At 35.3% G+C, this 14706-nt stretch overlaps 1 protein-coding gene and 1 long non-coding RNA gene across 7 annotated transcripts in view; one reads left to right on the top strand and one right to left on the bottom strand.

Annotated features, from left to right (window-relative positions):
- The window catches only part of SLCO1A2 (solute carrier organic anion transporter family member 1A2), a 125974-nt gene that overhangs the window by 53187 nt on the left and 58081 nt on the right, over positions 1-14706 (bottom strand). For 5 of the 6 annotated variants that reach the window (XM_058743485.1, XM_058743478.1, XM_058743482.1 and 2 more), the window contains exon 2: positions 2338-2451. The exons of the other annotated variant lie outside the window; for it this stretch is intronic. The gene's annotated coding sequence lies outside the window, so the exon portion shown is untranslated. The remainder of the gene's footprint in view (positions 1-2337; positions 2452-14706) is intronic. 6 annotated transcript variants of the gene reach the window in all.
- Positions 6062-14434, top strand: LOC131519909 (uncharacterized). Its single transcript, XR_009265869.1, has 3 exons — positions 6062-6201; positions 7091-7207; positions 14335-14434. It is a non-coding gene; the product is annotated as an uncharacterized LOC131519909 (long non-coding RNA).

Raw genomic sequence — 14706 nt, 5'->3', positions numbered from 1 at the left:
AAGAAGACCAAATATATAAGTGGAGAGCGATATGCCTACATATGTAATAAATACAGATATATGTGTACTTGTATATAATACATAGGCACACATTTTTATTTGTAAAACAAGAAGATGAGTTAAACTCTATTAAATTCTACTAACCCTTTCTCAAAGATTTTGTCTATTTGTGTCTTGAAACTAGGACAATAAATTTCATATTAAAAAAAAAAAAAGAAAGAAACTAGGGCATTATTTTGCCCCAAAACTAAAGTGTTTCACTCTGACAATATTTATTTTCATAAATCCACTTCAGGTTGCCAGAATGATATTTTAGTAGTATCTTCAATGTTCATTTATTAAAATCCTCTGAACAAAATCCATTTAATAAGTGATCCTCAATGATTCCCATTTTCCAAAACTTAATTGTCTTACCTCTATACATTTGCTGAATCCCACTTCCCTACATACATGAAGGCAACAGTCTAAACAATTATGTATGAACTTAGTTTTCTTTACTCATTCTCTCACAGACAACAAATATGTCTGCTATGTACCAGACATAGTGCTAATCACAAGATTTCAGCAGTGTTTAAGACAGATAGGCTGTCTTATAGACAACAGAAACTAGTTATAACCTAGTTAATGAGTCTCTGTGGAAAGTACTTGGACCCAGATCCCAAGGAAATTCCATTTTTATTGAAAAACATAAAACTTTTAAATAAAACACAGTGGAATAGAACTGAATAGTATCAGATCAAATACAAATTGTTTGGTATGTAAGAGGTGAGAAATTCATAGATCATACATGAAAATTATTAGAGACAATCTTGGCAAATCTGAATGGCATACACATGAACTCATGCTGAAATCCCCCACCTAAAATGCCAAGTCACCTTAACTATAGAACAAGTACATGGCCCTAGTTTTGGAAAAACCAATAGATAGGGTTAATTTTTCGAAAGAATGGGAACTGCTATTCTTTGGTTCTCATTTGTATTATACCTGCTTTTTATTTTATACCTGTATTATAAACCTCTCAGCTGCTCTCGTTCCTTCCTTCTCATGATTTAGAATCTGGTCTTTCCTCTGTCTTTTTTCCTTCTGTTCTCCTTGCTAATATCTGAGCCCAATTATGGTCACCCAATGAAACAGTACAAGAGGGAGAAAACTTATTCCTCTTCCATGTCAAAGTTGGCTTTACTCTTTAGTGGCTAAAGTCATGACTATTCTAAATGCCTATTTTCCTATGCAGCCACAGAACATAGAAGGTGGAGTTAGTGACACAGAAAGTCACTACAAAGGGGAATTCTGTAGTTCTTTCTATGTGTTGTGATACTATGTAACCATCTTGAGCAGGTTTTATCACCATGCCTCAAAGATTTGTTTGAAATGTGTTTACTATCTTGAGAGAAGTTCTATAAACAGTTGTCTTGACTGGGGTAAGAGGTAGTATGTGAAGCTAAGCACTTGGAAGAAATTAAATGTGATTGAGTTAATAGTAAACTTTCCCTAAAAATTTTTTGGCTTTTCAGATATGTTTAAAACTTTTAATGAAGGAAAATAAATAAAGGAATGAATAAAATTTATTCTGTTTGTTTAACAAAATTCATGAAATCCAATGGTTAATGTCACCATCACTTTTGAGCACCGTGGCTCTGAATCAGGGAATGCACGTGTTGTTTCTTCATATCTCATGGCCCTGCAAGTGCCAGACATGTGAACAGTCCCTTTTTGTTAGCACAGTGTTGTTTACATGGTGACTTCTGCTCCTGGGACTACAGTGTCACCAATAAATCTCCATCAATCATTACTGTTAATGAAAACAACTTGCTTGAGTTTTATTAAGTGGAGAAGCATTTTCTTTCACTAACTCCTTCTCAGCATTCAAATGAAAGCAGGTAATTCTTTAGTATGTGTTCTCATACAAATGTGGTTGAGTGTCTTCCATACCTAGTGGTCATGACTCTGGGGGTTTTTGTTTTTGTATTGTTTTTTAGTTGTGGTAAAGGCACATTATAGAATTAACTAAATGCACATTTTTGGTATTTGGATCTCTAGAACTTTTTCATCTTGCATGACTGAAATTCTATAACCATTGAATAGCAACACCCTGGGGGTTTTGGCACCCCTTGGTTGTCAGCCCTTAATGATATGTTTCAGTCACAAAATAGTGCAATTTTTACAAAATGAATAAATGGTCCTGTTTGTGCTTTCCCCCCAATGTTAAGTATCTAGACACAGTTTTTTGTTACTATAAATCACTGAAGAAACATGTATACATTTAATTTTACATTATTCTATACTATTAAGAAAATAAAGGCTTTCCTTTATCATGACAAAACTAGCAATACATACATGAAGAAGACTTAGGAGAACATCCTTTCCCGGGAAAAAAAAGAGAGGGCTGCACCAGCAAAAATCTTATGAAAGTTGTTTATTTCCAGAATCTTCAAATGGTTCCTACTAGCCCTGCAAGAAGAGAACAGCCTCTTGGTGCTGTCCAGCTGAAATAATTTCAACCAATAGCACAACAAGTAGTGCCAATCAGGCATGTGTGGAAGCAACAATAACTCTTTGTATGATGCCTACCAAATTATTTTTCTTCTATTAGTTCATTTCCATCAGAAATCAAAAAATAAGATAATGGGTTCTGCAAATCAGCATCATAAATATAGTTATATTTTCCTTCCTACATGCAGAGGAGGTACAAGAAATGCATGACTGCAGACAAAGTAGGGTAGAAACTTAACTGGGTCATAGACTCGTACATGGATTTCACCAGGCAAAGTGAAAAATAGAACATACAAAAACACAAACAAAAGCTTCCATTAGCAATCCAGAAATAAATATACCTACCGTGTTACTTTGGGTAACATACTGTCTAACTCTGGGTAATAGACCAATATGTGGAAAAAGTAAAACTGAAACCTGACTTCTAAATCTTTAGGAGAACTGATTGTAAATATCATCATTGTTACCTCATGCCAATTTATTCTAGAGAATGACTAGATAATTACGGGAATAGCTAACACTTTCCACACTTGTCATATAAACTGTTTCATTTATTTAGATTATTACTCCAATTCTTCTTTTCCTTTTGCCTTCATAGACATAACTTTGTATACAAAAGTGTGCTCCTTCGTTTAATTATGGCAAGTAAATACTGAGCTGCTCCTTTTTCTCATAGACATAATATTTTGTCTGTTTATAAAGCTCCCCAAATAAAATGTTTACTTTTCCCCCCCAAACCATTGATATATGTATTTGTCCATTCATATTAATAGAGGCAGCTAGATATAATAAAAATGTCAGGACATGAAGCCCATTTAGCTAATCCTAGTTTAGTTGTGAATTGTTTAATCTCTTGAGCCTATTTTTCCTTAACAATGATGTTGGACTATTTATGCCTATCTTGCAAGATTGTTAATGAAGATTGAGTTATAAAATTTACATAAGATCCCTAGCTTTGTTGTTGGAATGAAACAGTTACTCTATAAATGGCAATGATTATTATTCATTCATTCCCCAAATATTTATTAAGACTCTACTACATTCCAAGCACAGTAGTTGGTGCTAGGGATACAGAGATGAATAACATATGTTCTTGCTCTCAAGAGATCTCATAAGCTATTGGGGTTGGGGGGATAGACAATTAAATGATACTCATAGCTAGTTAGTGCCATAATGCAGACAATTTGAACTAATGGGAAGAAGTGATTCATGAAAACTGTTTTTTTGAATACTCATTTGGAATATCATTTGAATACAGCACAGCAGTTTAAGTACTTGGGCTCTGAAGTGAAGCACAACTGGTTTGAAAGCCTGGTGTTAAACTAGCTGTGTGATTTTTACAGGTTACCTTAATCTATCCACACAAGGAAGATAGCCTCTACCTTTGTATCAGCCAAGGTTCGGACAGAAAAACAGAGCTCATGACAGGTAGTTCAGTAAAGGAATTTAATATGAAAAAGTGCCATAAAGGTATTAGAAGAGTTAAAAAGCCATATACCAGTAGGAAGTCATTCCCATGCCTAACGCTGTTATCAAAAAGGGAAAAAGACTGCGCTGCAGGAGCTGGTGTCCTTCAAGGACACACAGCCACTGTCAGAGGCTCTACCTAAAGTGGGTGGATATGCCCTGGCTGTTTTTTTCTCTTTGCACTCCTGTCAAAAGTTCAGAAATAACAGAAGTAACACCAATGAATCACTCGAGTAGTAATTAATAAAAGTTTACTGTGCACAGACCAAAAAAGATAGTTTGCAAAACCAGGAGCACTAAAACTGTGAGAAGTGAGATGATTAATTTTCAGAAATACCAAATAAAAGCTGTGCTATGTAGTTAATAATAAGCTTACAACCTATTGGGAATATGTACAAACCGCTCCCCTGCAATGGAACCCAAACCCTTAGACACTTCACTTTCTGGTTCTTCTTCCCCTCTTCATTTCACTTATTTTTCGCTTTGCAATGAGTATGCGCCAAAGAACTGAAGTCTCTGCATCACCTCAAGGAATGTACATTTGTTCCAATCAGACTACTTTTTGCCTTACACGGGCATAGGTGACTTCCAGGTAAGGCTGTAACCTGTATAGTACTCAGCCGATGAGGAATCAGGAGAGGGAACTGCATGCTATGAGATAAATTGCCTGTGTAACTGTACCAAGTGTGCTTGTTCATCAGGCACCCACTCTTGTAAGAATGTTGATTAAATCCTCACTTCACTGTGCTCTGAGTCTCTGTGTTACTCTGTTGATTGGGTCAGTGGGCTTATTTATCACACAAACGAAAACATGGAATGTGGCTCAGCAGTATATTATTATAAAGCATCTAAGCATAGTAAGAAAACAGTGACTTTTATTTTCACAATGGTTGGTCAGAATATTAGAATTTTCTTAAGTGATAGTGAATTGGTCAGTGGTTATTTCATATCAACTTTGGGAAATAGTTTAAGTTTTGCTTATGATTTCCAGAAGCACAAGCAAGAAATAACCCACATCCAGTTAGCCTTGCAAAAAAATAAACTAAATTAAATGAGTAAACTGGTTTTCTCTGCTCCAGGAATTTCCAAGGCTGATCTTGTTTGTTTTGATTTTAACAATTCCAGTCTCACACCAATACTTGCCTCTGACAACCTAACATGAAATCAGATGCAAGGGTGCCTGGGAGATTCAGTCTCTTGGGATACAGAGAGGATCAGAGGATGGGAGGCAGAAAAACAAATAACCAAGACAGCCACAATCAGTTGGAGTAGAATTAAAATAATATGTAATAAAAGTGTAATATGATGCTAGAGGATAATCAACATGCAGTGAAGGGTTGCTATTTATATTATTGGATAATATACTTTCAATCCTCAATACTCTTTTTTTTAGCTTATTTATTTATTTTGAGAGAGGGAGAGAAAGTGAGAGCATATGGGAGGGGCAGCTACAGAGAGAGAGAGAGAGAAAGAGAGAGAGAGAGAGAGAGAGAGAGAGAGAGAGAGAGAGAGAATCCCAAGCAGGCTCTGCACCATTCGTGCAGAGCTTGATGAGGGGCTTAAACTAATGAACCATGAGATCATGACCTGAGCCAAAATCAAGAGTCAGATGTTTAACTGACTGAGCCACCAGGTGCCCCCTCAATGTCTTTTTAATTCTCAGTAATAGACTCAGGAGATTTAACTAGTTCCATAATTGGCCAGCTCTCAACTTTACATATGTAGACATTGCAATCTATATGTGATAACCAGTAAGACATGAGACTTTGTCATCAAATGAACTGATTTTCAGCTGACTCATACATAAATCAATTATTTTTATATTATGTAAACACAGTTTCAGTCACCAAATCTTCACATAGAAAGGTACATATCCAGCTTTCTTATTTAAGTTATATGTAGGAAAAATGTCCAAAGAGAACTGAGCTATATACTCTTAGTTACCACTAAGTGCTTTGTTAGAATGTTTCAACAACCAGATTTTTAAAAGTACAGTCAGAAGTAAACCTTTCAATGGTGGAATAAGAAAAAGGGAAAAGACTAGCATTATTATTATTCCTTATTCTCATTATTTCCTTCTATGTGGATAGAATTCACAACCAAATCCTCTCTCTGTAACCTCACCTACTCCATGTGAGATGGCTGATATGATTGAAAGACTACTTGGGAAAGCCTATTTATTTGGAGGTCAACTGTAAGAAAGTGTGCTAACAGAAGTAAGCTACATTCCCTATCAGCTTGGTAAGTGCTAAAAGTGATGTTTTGGACTCTGTGTGTTATACTTTTCTGTCTTGTTTTTCAATTGACTCAAATTAGGATGGGGGAAATCTGGTATTTATTGATATTTATTGGACACTCTCAAAGGTCCCAACAAACAAAGAAAGCATGGAGAAACAGTTTTCCTAAAAGGCTATGACCAGATTAGAAAAACACAAGATCTATTATTACATATACAATATGATACCATTTTTTGTAAAACTATATATAATTGGAGATAATAAAAAATATAAACTTTGTACATAATTTTTATATTGTAGGCCCTCTCTAGAAGCTTTATAAATGTCAATCCATTTAATTTTCCTAAAACTCTATGACATCAATAATATCATCCCAACTTTAAAGATGTGGAATTAAAGCACAGAGAGGTCAAGTAATGTGTGCAAGGACATATAGCTTGTAAGTGTCAGAGCCAGGATTCAGATCCAAGCAGTATGCCTTTGAGATTAACCTAGGCTGCCTCTCCATTAGGATGTGGGGTGTGTGTGTGTGTGTGTTCATTGTGGTATTCATTTAGATAAAATACTGAAAGACCTAAACCAGAATCTTAAAAGCAGTTCTCTCTGGATGGGTTATGGTTGATTTTGCTTTGTTTTTCCTTTGGAAATTTCTGTGCTGTTTTCCACAAGAATGGTTATACTTTTTTTATTTAAAAAAAATAGAGAAAAAGAACACCCATCTTTGGAATTGATTTTTTTTAATGTAATAAGAATGTAGCACACTTCTACTTCATGTTCATATTGTATTCCTAACTACTTCTATTTTTTCTTATTTCTTTAATTATTTTGCTTTCACTAATATATTTTGTCTCCTTTTCTCTCCCTTCTCTTTGATTATTTGGTATTTATTTTAGCTATTCAGCCCAATGCATTTATAAATTTCCTGACTGAAGCCACTGAAAGAGCTAGAAGGTATCTGGGCTCACTACTTAGCACTTCACACTGGCTGCATGTTGGCACAGGCCATGAAGGTATCCATTCCTATTTCTACTCTGGGATTAGTAAGTGAAACAATTGTTTAAATTATATAAAGGGAACAGTTTAGAGGCCTGAATAAATATCAAGAGAGAGGCTCGGGGGCTAGTGTCAGTCACATGAATGTGCACATGACTGGCATCTCCTTCAAGTTACCCCTCAGCTGAATTTGTCAGCATGGTGGCTTGGGTCATTAGACAATTTTAAATTATCTTTATTCATGGCCGTATGCTTTTTTATTTATACTTCTAATGGGCCACTGAATGGGCCACAGGAAGCTTGAGAAGCACTAATGTTAAAATATAACCTAATGAGGAGCATTAAAAAATAGTAATTTTTTTAGTTGATTTATTTACTTTGAGAGAGAGAAAGAGAGTGGGGAGGAGCAGAGAAAAAGGGAGAAAGAATCCCAAGGAGTCTCTGCACCATCAGCACAGAGCCCAGTGTGGTGTTCGATTTCATGAACTGTGAGATCATGACCTGAGCCAAAATCAAGAGTCAGACCCTCAATAATAATAATAATGTTATTATTAATAACATTAATAATAATGTTATAAATTTCCCATAAGGTTAGTTTCACTGGATCATTAAGTTTCATTCATCTAATCAAAAATTTTACCTAGGACCTTATCTTATGGCCTTATTGTTCCAAAATCAATTTTGAAAAGGAATAATAGGTGGAAAATTGAACCTAGATGTTTTTTTTCACACTCAGAGACATATCTGCAAATAATAACTTAAAAGCCATTCCCCTATTTCCTCAATTTGAAAAAAAGTCAAGCATTATAAAACTAACTTTTCTGATTTTTAAAAAATTTTTAAACAATCTAAGCATAGAAATTCCTAACATCATATCAGCTTTTTAAATACCTTAAGAAATATAATAAACACAAAAATCTACATTTTCATATGTGATTCCCCACAGCCAAAGACAACATAATGTCATTTTTGGATTTATTTCTTCACAGATCAAACATTTACTCACAATATTAGTTTAAAATTAAGAGTGTACACCTTTTGTTAATATGATGTACATGACAAGAAATTTGCATTCATACTTAATATTACCAAATATCATAATTAAATAAAATTAATAATTGCCTACCAATATCAATTTAAAATTAAACATTTAGGGGCACCTGGGTAGCTCTTGGTTTCAGCTTAGGTCATGATCCTAGGGTTGTGGGATCAAGCCCCATGTTGGGCTCTGCACTGAGTGTGGAGCCTTCTCAAAATTCTCTCTCACTTTCCCTCTGCCCTTCTTCCCCACACATGCTCTCTCCCTCGCTCTAAAACATAAAATAAAAAAATAAAATTAAACATTTAGGTATAATTGTCTACTATTAAATAAGCTTTTTTTAATTTATAAGAATTTTCAAAAGATTATGCATTATCGTGAAGGAGAATAAGAATCTTATATAAGCCAAAAGAGATGGATGAACACTGGTCCAGTCAAGTTCTCACTTGGAAAATATGGAAATAAACATCATATGTATCTATGCACACAAAATACCTAATAAAACACTTTTACACAGTGATTGACTAAAAGCCAAAATATTGCCAAAGTCCATGGTTCTTAGCCAGAACACATAATAGTCAACCTACTGGTCTATCTTTTTACCTATTCCTATGATCTAACACTCCCCACCAGAAATGAATGCTGTTAAAGCAGAGCTTTCATGAACAGTTTCATTTATTGGATCTGCTCCTTTAAGCAGCAGTATTGTTTTAGCAGTGTTTATTTTGTTATAACTTCAAACATAGAGAAAAGTTGCAAGAATATACAGAATTTCCATATACTTTTTACTCATATTCACCTGTTAGTTACATTTTGCATCATTTGCTTCCACATTCTCTCCCTTTTCCTCTACCCCCCTCTTTCTCTCTCATTCTCTTTGTGTATATGTTCTTCCCTTCCCACTCCTAAGCCGCTTGAATACTTTGGAGATACTGTGATCCTTTCTTATTAAAGATATCTGTGTGTATTTCCTAAAAAACAAAGATATTCTTAAAGATATTCTTTTATATAACCAGAACACAATTATCAAAGCCTGAGAATTTAACATTAGTTCAATATTCTTATCTAATCCATAGTTTGTATTCAAGTTGCATCAGTTGTCCTAATAAGGTCTTATAACTTTTCTGTTTTAATAATGTAGGATCCAATCCAGCACCATACCCTGCATTTCATTGTCATATCTTAGTTTATTTTGATCAGAAACAGTTAGTTATTCAGCTTTTTCCTTTTTCTTTCTTTCTTTCTTTCTTTCTTTCTTTCTTTCTTTCTTTCCATTTTTCCCTCTTTTAAGTATTTCCTGACCTTGAATTTTTTTTGAGCATAAATTAGCTGTTTTGTAAAATATTTCTCAAAATGAGTTTGTCTGATGTTTCTTCCTGATTAAGTTCTGGTTACACATTTTAGATAGGAATACCACTGAAGTGATGTGTCCTCCTCAGGGCATATAATCTTGAGGCACATGATGTCAGCTTGTTGCAATTTTGCAAATGTTAGCTTTGATCACTTGGTGAAAGTATAGCTGCCATTTTTTTCTATATAATTATTATTTTCCTTTTGTAATTCATAAATAATTTCTGTGGAGATACTTTGAGATCTGTGTAAATATCCTGTTTCTCCTCAGATTTTGATCCTCTAGTTTTAGTATCCATTGATGGTTTTCTAATCCCTTTATTCCTGTTAAATTTATTAGTAGGCATTCTGGTATTAAAAAAAAAAAGAGCTATCATTTTTCTCTCAATGTTTATTTATTCATTTACTTCAATATGGACTCATGAGTTTTATTTTATTTGATGAGTTATAATCTATTGCCTTCATTGTATATATTCATGTTCAAATTTCCCAATAGAAATCCCTTCCAACTGGTTACTCTATTTTTTGGCTATGTCTCCATCATTGTTTGGGCATTTCCTTTTTTTCTGGCTCTTGAAAATATTCTAGGCTCATTTTCATTCTCCCTGGCACAGCTCTCAGGTTAACTTTTTCTCCAAGAAACCCCAGTTTCTTTAGGGGGAAATAATATTTACAAACCAAGATAGAGATATATACATATGTACTCCCAGGAAATAGATGTCTATATCAACAAGTAAAGATAGGTAATATAGATATAGGAAAATGTATAGATACTGAACACAGGTTCAAACTGATACTTCCAATTCCAATCCAAAACATTTTCCATGATGACAACACTGATTTGTACTGAAATAATCATTTTTTTTCTTCTTGGAAAAAAATTCATCCTCTCTGTTATTAACTGCAGATAATTTTTTATCTCAAGTTCTTATAACAAGGCATTATTTTTCCTCAATATACTTGATTCCAAAAGCTAATATAATATCATGTCTTTGGATTTATTTGTCAATAAATTCATGTCCTTACTTAGTTCAATAATTTAAAGTAAAACTAAACTTCTAAAATAGCTTGCCACTTTTTAAATATTTTCCCCAGCTGACAAGTATCTCTCTCTCTCTCTCTCTTTTTTTTTTTTTTTGTTGCCTTGTTTTTTGCTCATTTATCTGTTCTGAGCACTCTGTCCTCTGGCTGATTGCCTCTGTGTTTTCTGAGCTTAAGCAATGGAAAAGTCTTTATTGTACTTATTTTGTTGTTGTTGTTTTTGTTTTGTTTGTTTTTGTATTTTTTGTATTTGCTTGTTTTCTAATTTTTTTTTATTTTCTTATTTGCTTTTTGCTAGAAGTTTAACCTCTGTACTAAGTCCAAGACAAACACATTCTCACTCCATTCAGCAGATACAGACACCAATGGATGGTTTTGCTGTTTAACTCTTTCTCCTTATTAAATGACATTGTCTACACGTATTTATACAAGTATTTGTCTATTCATGTGGGTGTTCTTTGTATGAGGAAGGATATGTGGGCACATTAGAAAAAGCACAGTTGATTGAAATCTAAAGAAATTTTGAGGTAAGAGGAAGTTAAGAGAATATGTGTGGAATGACTACCACATTCTCAGTGAGGAGAATTGTTTGTCAGTAGAAAGCAAATGGGTCAGGGACATGCTGGAAGACCACAGTAGAATGAAACAAGTTAAAAATGGTCACTGTTGAGGTTAAAAACAAAAGGTGAAATGGAAGTGAGTAAAAAGATTGGTGAATAGCACTGATTGCTAGACTAAGATTTGATGATACAATTTTATAGAAGATCATAAATACCATTGTGTAATTAGTGCCAGAAATATTCAATAGAAATAGAAAAATAGGGAGATAAATAGAAAAATGTGCTTATCTAGAATTTGGAATTGGCAATTTTGATTCAGTAATTGGTTAGGAGAGTAAAGGAAGTTAAGAGGCCAGTAAGTATAGAATTGAAATTATGTACCATAAAGCCAAGTTTGAGTGCAGAAGAAAGGGAAGAAGGAAGGAAGAAACAGACTGAAACCACAGGGTGGGTCAGGTTATGAGTAACGTGAGACAGATGAAAAGTTGACTAATTTAAAAGGTTAGAGAGTTAGATAAATAAAATATTATTATTAAAGAAAACAATTCAGATGCATTTCCTGGTGCAAGATATCAGAAGAGTACTCAGAAAAGCACCACCAAGGTTTGAATGCTTGATACAGGATGTGAAATTTGCCCAGGCTAAGCAAAAATGTTCTCAAATACATCAAAAAATTTTCAAATGCATTGTTTCTAAAAATTTTGGTAAAATTTATAATTAGTATTTGGCAAGGTTATGGATTCTTCCGACATTAAAAAAAATTCTCCTAGCTGACATTTTAAAACAATCTATAACTATTTTCCCCTTTCCTTTCCTGATGCACCCCTTACATATAAAGGTTTTTTTAAGGTTTAATAATTGACAAGGGTTAAGTTAGAATGCTTCTATAATATGTCTTAGAACCTTAGAAAAGTGATAGCCTACAATAAGCGAAATAGACATTCCAGAACTTCTATGGAGATGGTAGGAGAAGGAATCAAAAAGCTCAAAGAAGCAAGCATGCTAAAGTAGATATGTCACATAAGGCCAAAAACCCCACCAGTCAGCTGTGTTACACAGGAGACTCCAAAGGATATTGTATTTGCCCAAGCATTATGGAATTCATTGGTAAGCATTTTTTGAGAAATTCAGAGATGATTACCTGCGATAACATTAAGAGATGCTATTATAGAATATTGGTCTCTAAGAACAAAGAGGATGATAAAATCATAAAACAGTAGAGGCCAAATGGTAGCATTTAAATATCAGAAGCAAAGTTGGTACAACAACTTTAAGTAGTGTCAACATTGGAGTAGTAATCAGTGGGATTTGAACTGCAGAAAGTTATGGGGATGGTTAACAGAACATGACAACCATAGGTGCAAGATAGATGGTAACCAACATGAATGTTACTCAACCTACACAATCAAAAGAAATCAAGGATAGATTCTCCAGAGGTTGAAAGAAGCCATCCCTAAGAAAATGTTATAATATCTTGTTCACTTTCCCCAAATGAGCCATTTTTCAGACTGGAAACTATTGATTGAAGGCGAGGCCAGGTCCCCAAGAGGAAAAGATTGTGACATCTCAACACATATATATGGTTTCCTCCAGTCCTTCCTAATTGAGCTATTTAAACATTTATTAGAGTATTCTTATGTTGGGGAAAGGGATATACTCAAGTATTTCAGGGACTAGTATGTAGGATCTGAATTGACATTGATACCTAGAGACCATAATAGTCATTACAGGCTTCTTGTTAGTTTGGGGCCACATGTGGGCAGACAATAAATGGAGTTCTAGTCCATGTCTAGCTTGCAGTGGGTCCACAGAGACACTCATGGCCATGGTTTTTTTTGATCATCAATAATTAGAATGGATATTCTTGGTAAATGGTAGAACCCCCACATTTGTTCCTTGGCTTATGGGGTAAGATCTATCATAGTGATCTGTGGAGAACAGCAGAAAATAATGCCACCTTAAAAGACCAAAAGTGCAGGATTCCTTTCCTATGCCCCATTTACACACTGCTCTTGTCCCTGCAATAAATAGACAAATTCTGGAGAATGACAATAGATCATCACAAACTCAAACTATCAGTAATCCCATTTACAGCTGCTGTGAAAGTGTGTTATTTTTTCTAGGGAAGATTAACATGGTCTCAGGTACATGTTATACATGTATATTATGCAACCATTCATCTGTAAAATATATTCTTTTCTATCTTTATCAGAAAAAAAGAACCAGAAGTTGCTCATATTTGTGTGGGAGAAAAAATGATTTGCATTTACATTCACACTTACAGAGATAGCTGTAATGGGAAAAGACGTGTGGAGGTAATGGCAAGCTCTGGTATGAGAATCACAATAGAGACACTCCCGCCCCTCAGTTTCTTAGGATATTTATTTACTTTTAAAAATTTTTAATGTTTATTATTTTTTTTTTAATTTTTTTTTTTTCAACATTTTTTATTTATTTTTGGGACAGAGAGAGACAGAGCATGAACGGGGGAGGGGCAGAGAGAGAGGGAGACACAGAATCGGAAACAGGCTCCAGGCTCCGAGCCATCAGCCCAGAGCCCGACGCGGGGCTCGAACTCACGGACCGTGAGATCGTGACCTGGCTGAAGTCGGACGCTTAACCGACTGCGCCACCCAGGCGCCCCATAAAAATTTTTAATGTTTATTTATTTTGAGAGAGGGAGGGAGAGAACAAGCAGGGGAGAGGCAGAGAGAGAGGGAGACATAGAATCCAAAGCAGGATCAAGGCTCTGAGCTGTTAACGCAGAGCCTGGTGCGTAGGACTCAACCTCACAAACTGTGAGATCATGACCTGAGCTGAGGTTGGATGCTTAACTGACCGAGCCACCCAGGACCGAGCCACCCAGGTGCACTGATCCCCCTGTGTTTCTTTTTTTTTTTTTTTTTAACGTTTTATTTATTTTTGAGACAGGGAGAGACAGAGCATGAACAGGGGAGGGTCAGAGAGGGAGACACAGAATCTGAAACAGGCTCCAGGCTCTGAGCTGTCAGCACAGAGCCCTACGCGGGGCTCGAACTCACAGACCGCGAGATTGTGACCTGAGCTGAAGTCGGCCGCTCAACCGACTGAGCCACCCAGGCGCCCCTATCCCCCTGTGTTTCTAAAGCAAGGCCTTGCTCTCTGCAACTACCAGGCCCTGAAAATGAAAGAGCGACTGACTGCCTAGAACACATCAAGTGACCGTGTGACCAGAGACACCCATGATGAGCTGGATTCTGTCAGACTCACCAAGCTATGGAGTGAGGTAAGAGCCAAGCAATCAATCAAGATAAAAGTAATGCCTTTGTTATCAGGCACAAGCAAGTTCAGAGGGCATGCGCAAGCAGATAGACCATACTCCATGTCATCGATTAGTATTGCACCTACATCTCTCCATCAGATCATATCTACACTATCAGCAACGTCCCTTAGTATCAGCTGAGAGAGGAGACAAAAAATATAAGCTTGAGACAAAAAATAAATAGATGGGTAAGCTCAATATGTGAATTTGATGCAGTTGTCCCTA

Source organism: Neofelis nebulosa, chromosome 8, assembly GCF_028018385.1.
Source record: "Neofelis nebulosa isolate mNeoNeb1 chromosome 8, mNeoNeb1.pri, whole genome shotgun sequence".
Classification (NCBI taxonomy): Eukaryota; Metazoa; Chordata; class Mammalia; order Carnivora; family Felidae; genus Neofelis; species Neofelis nebulosa.
This window is presented reverse-complemented; position numbering and strand designations above follow the sequence as displayed.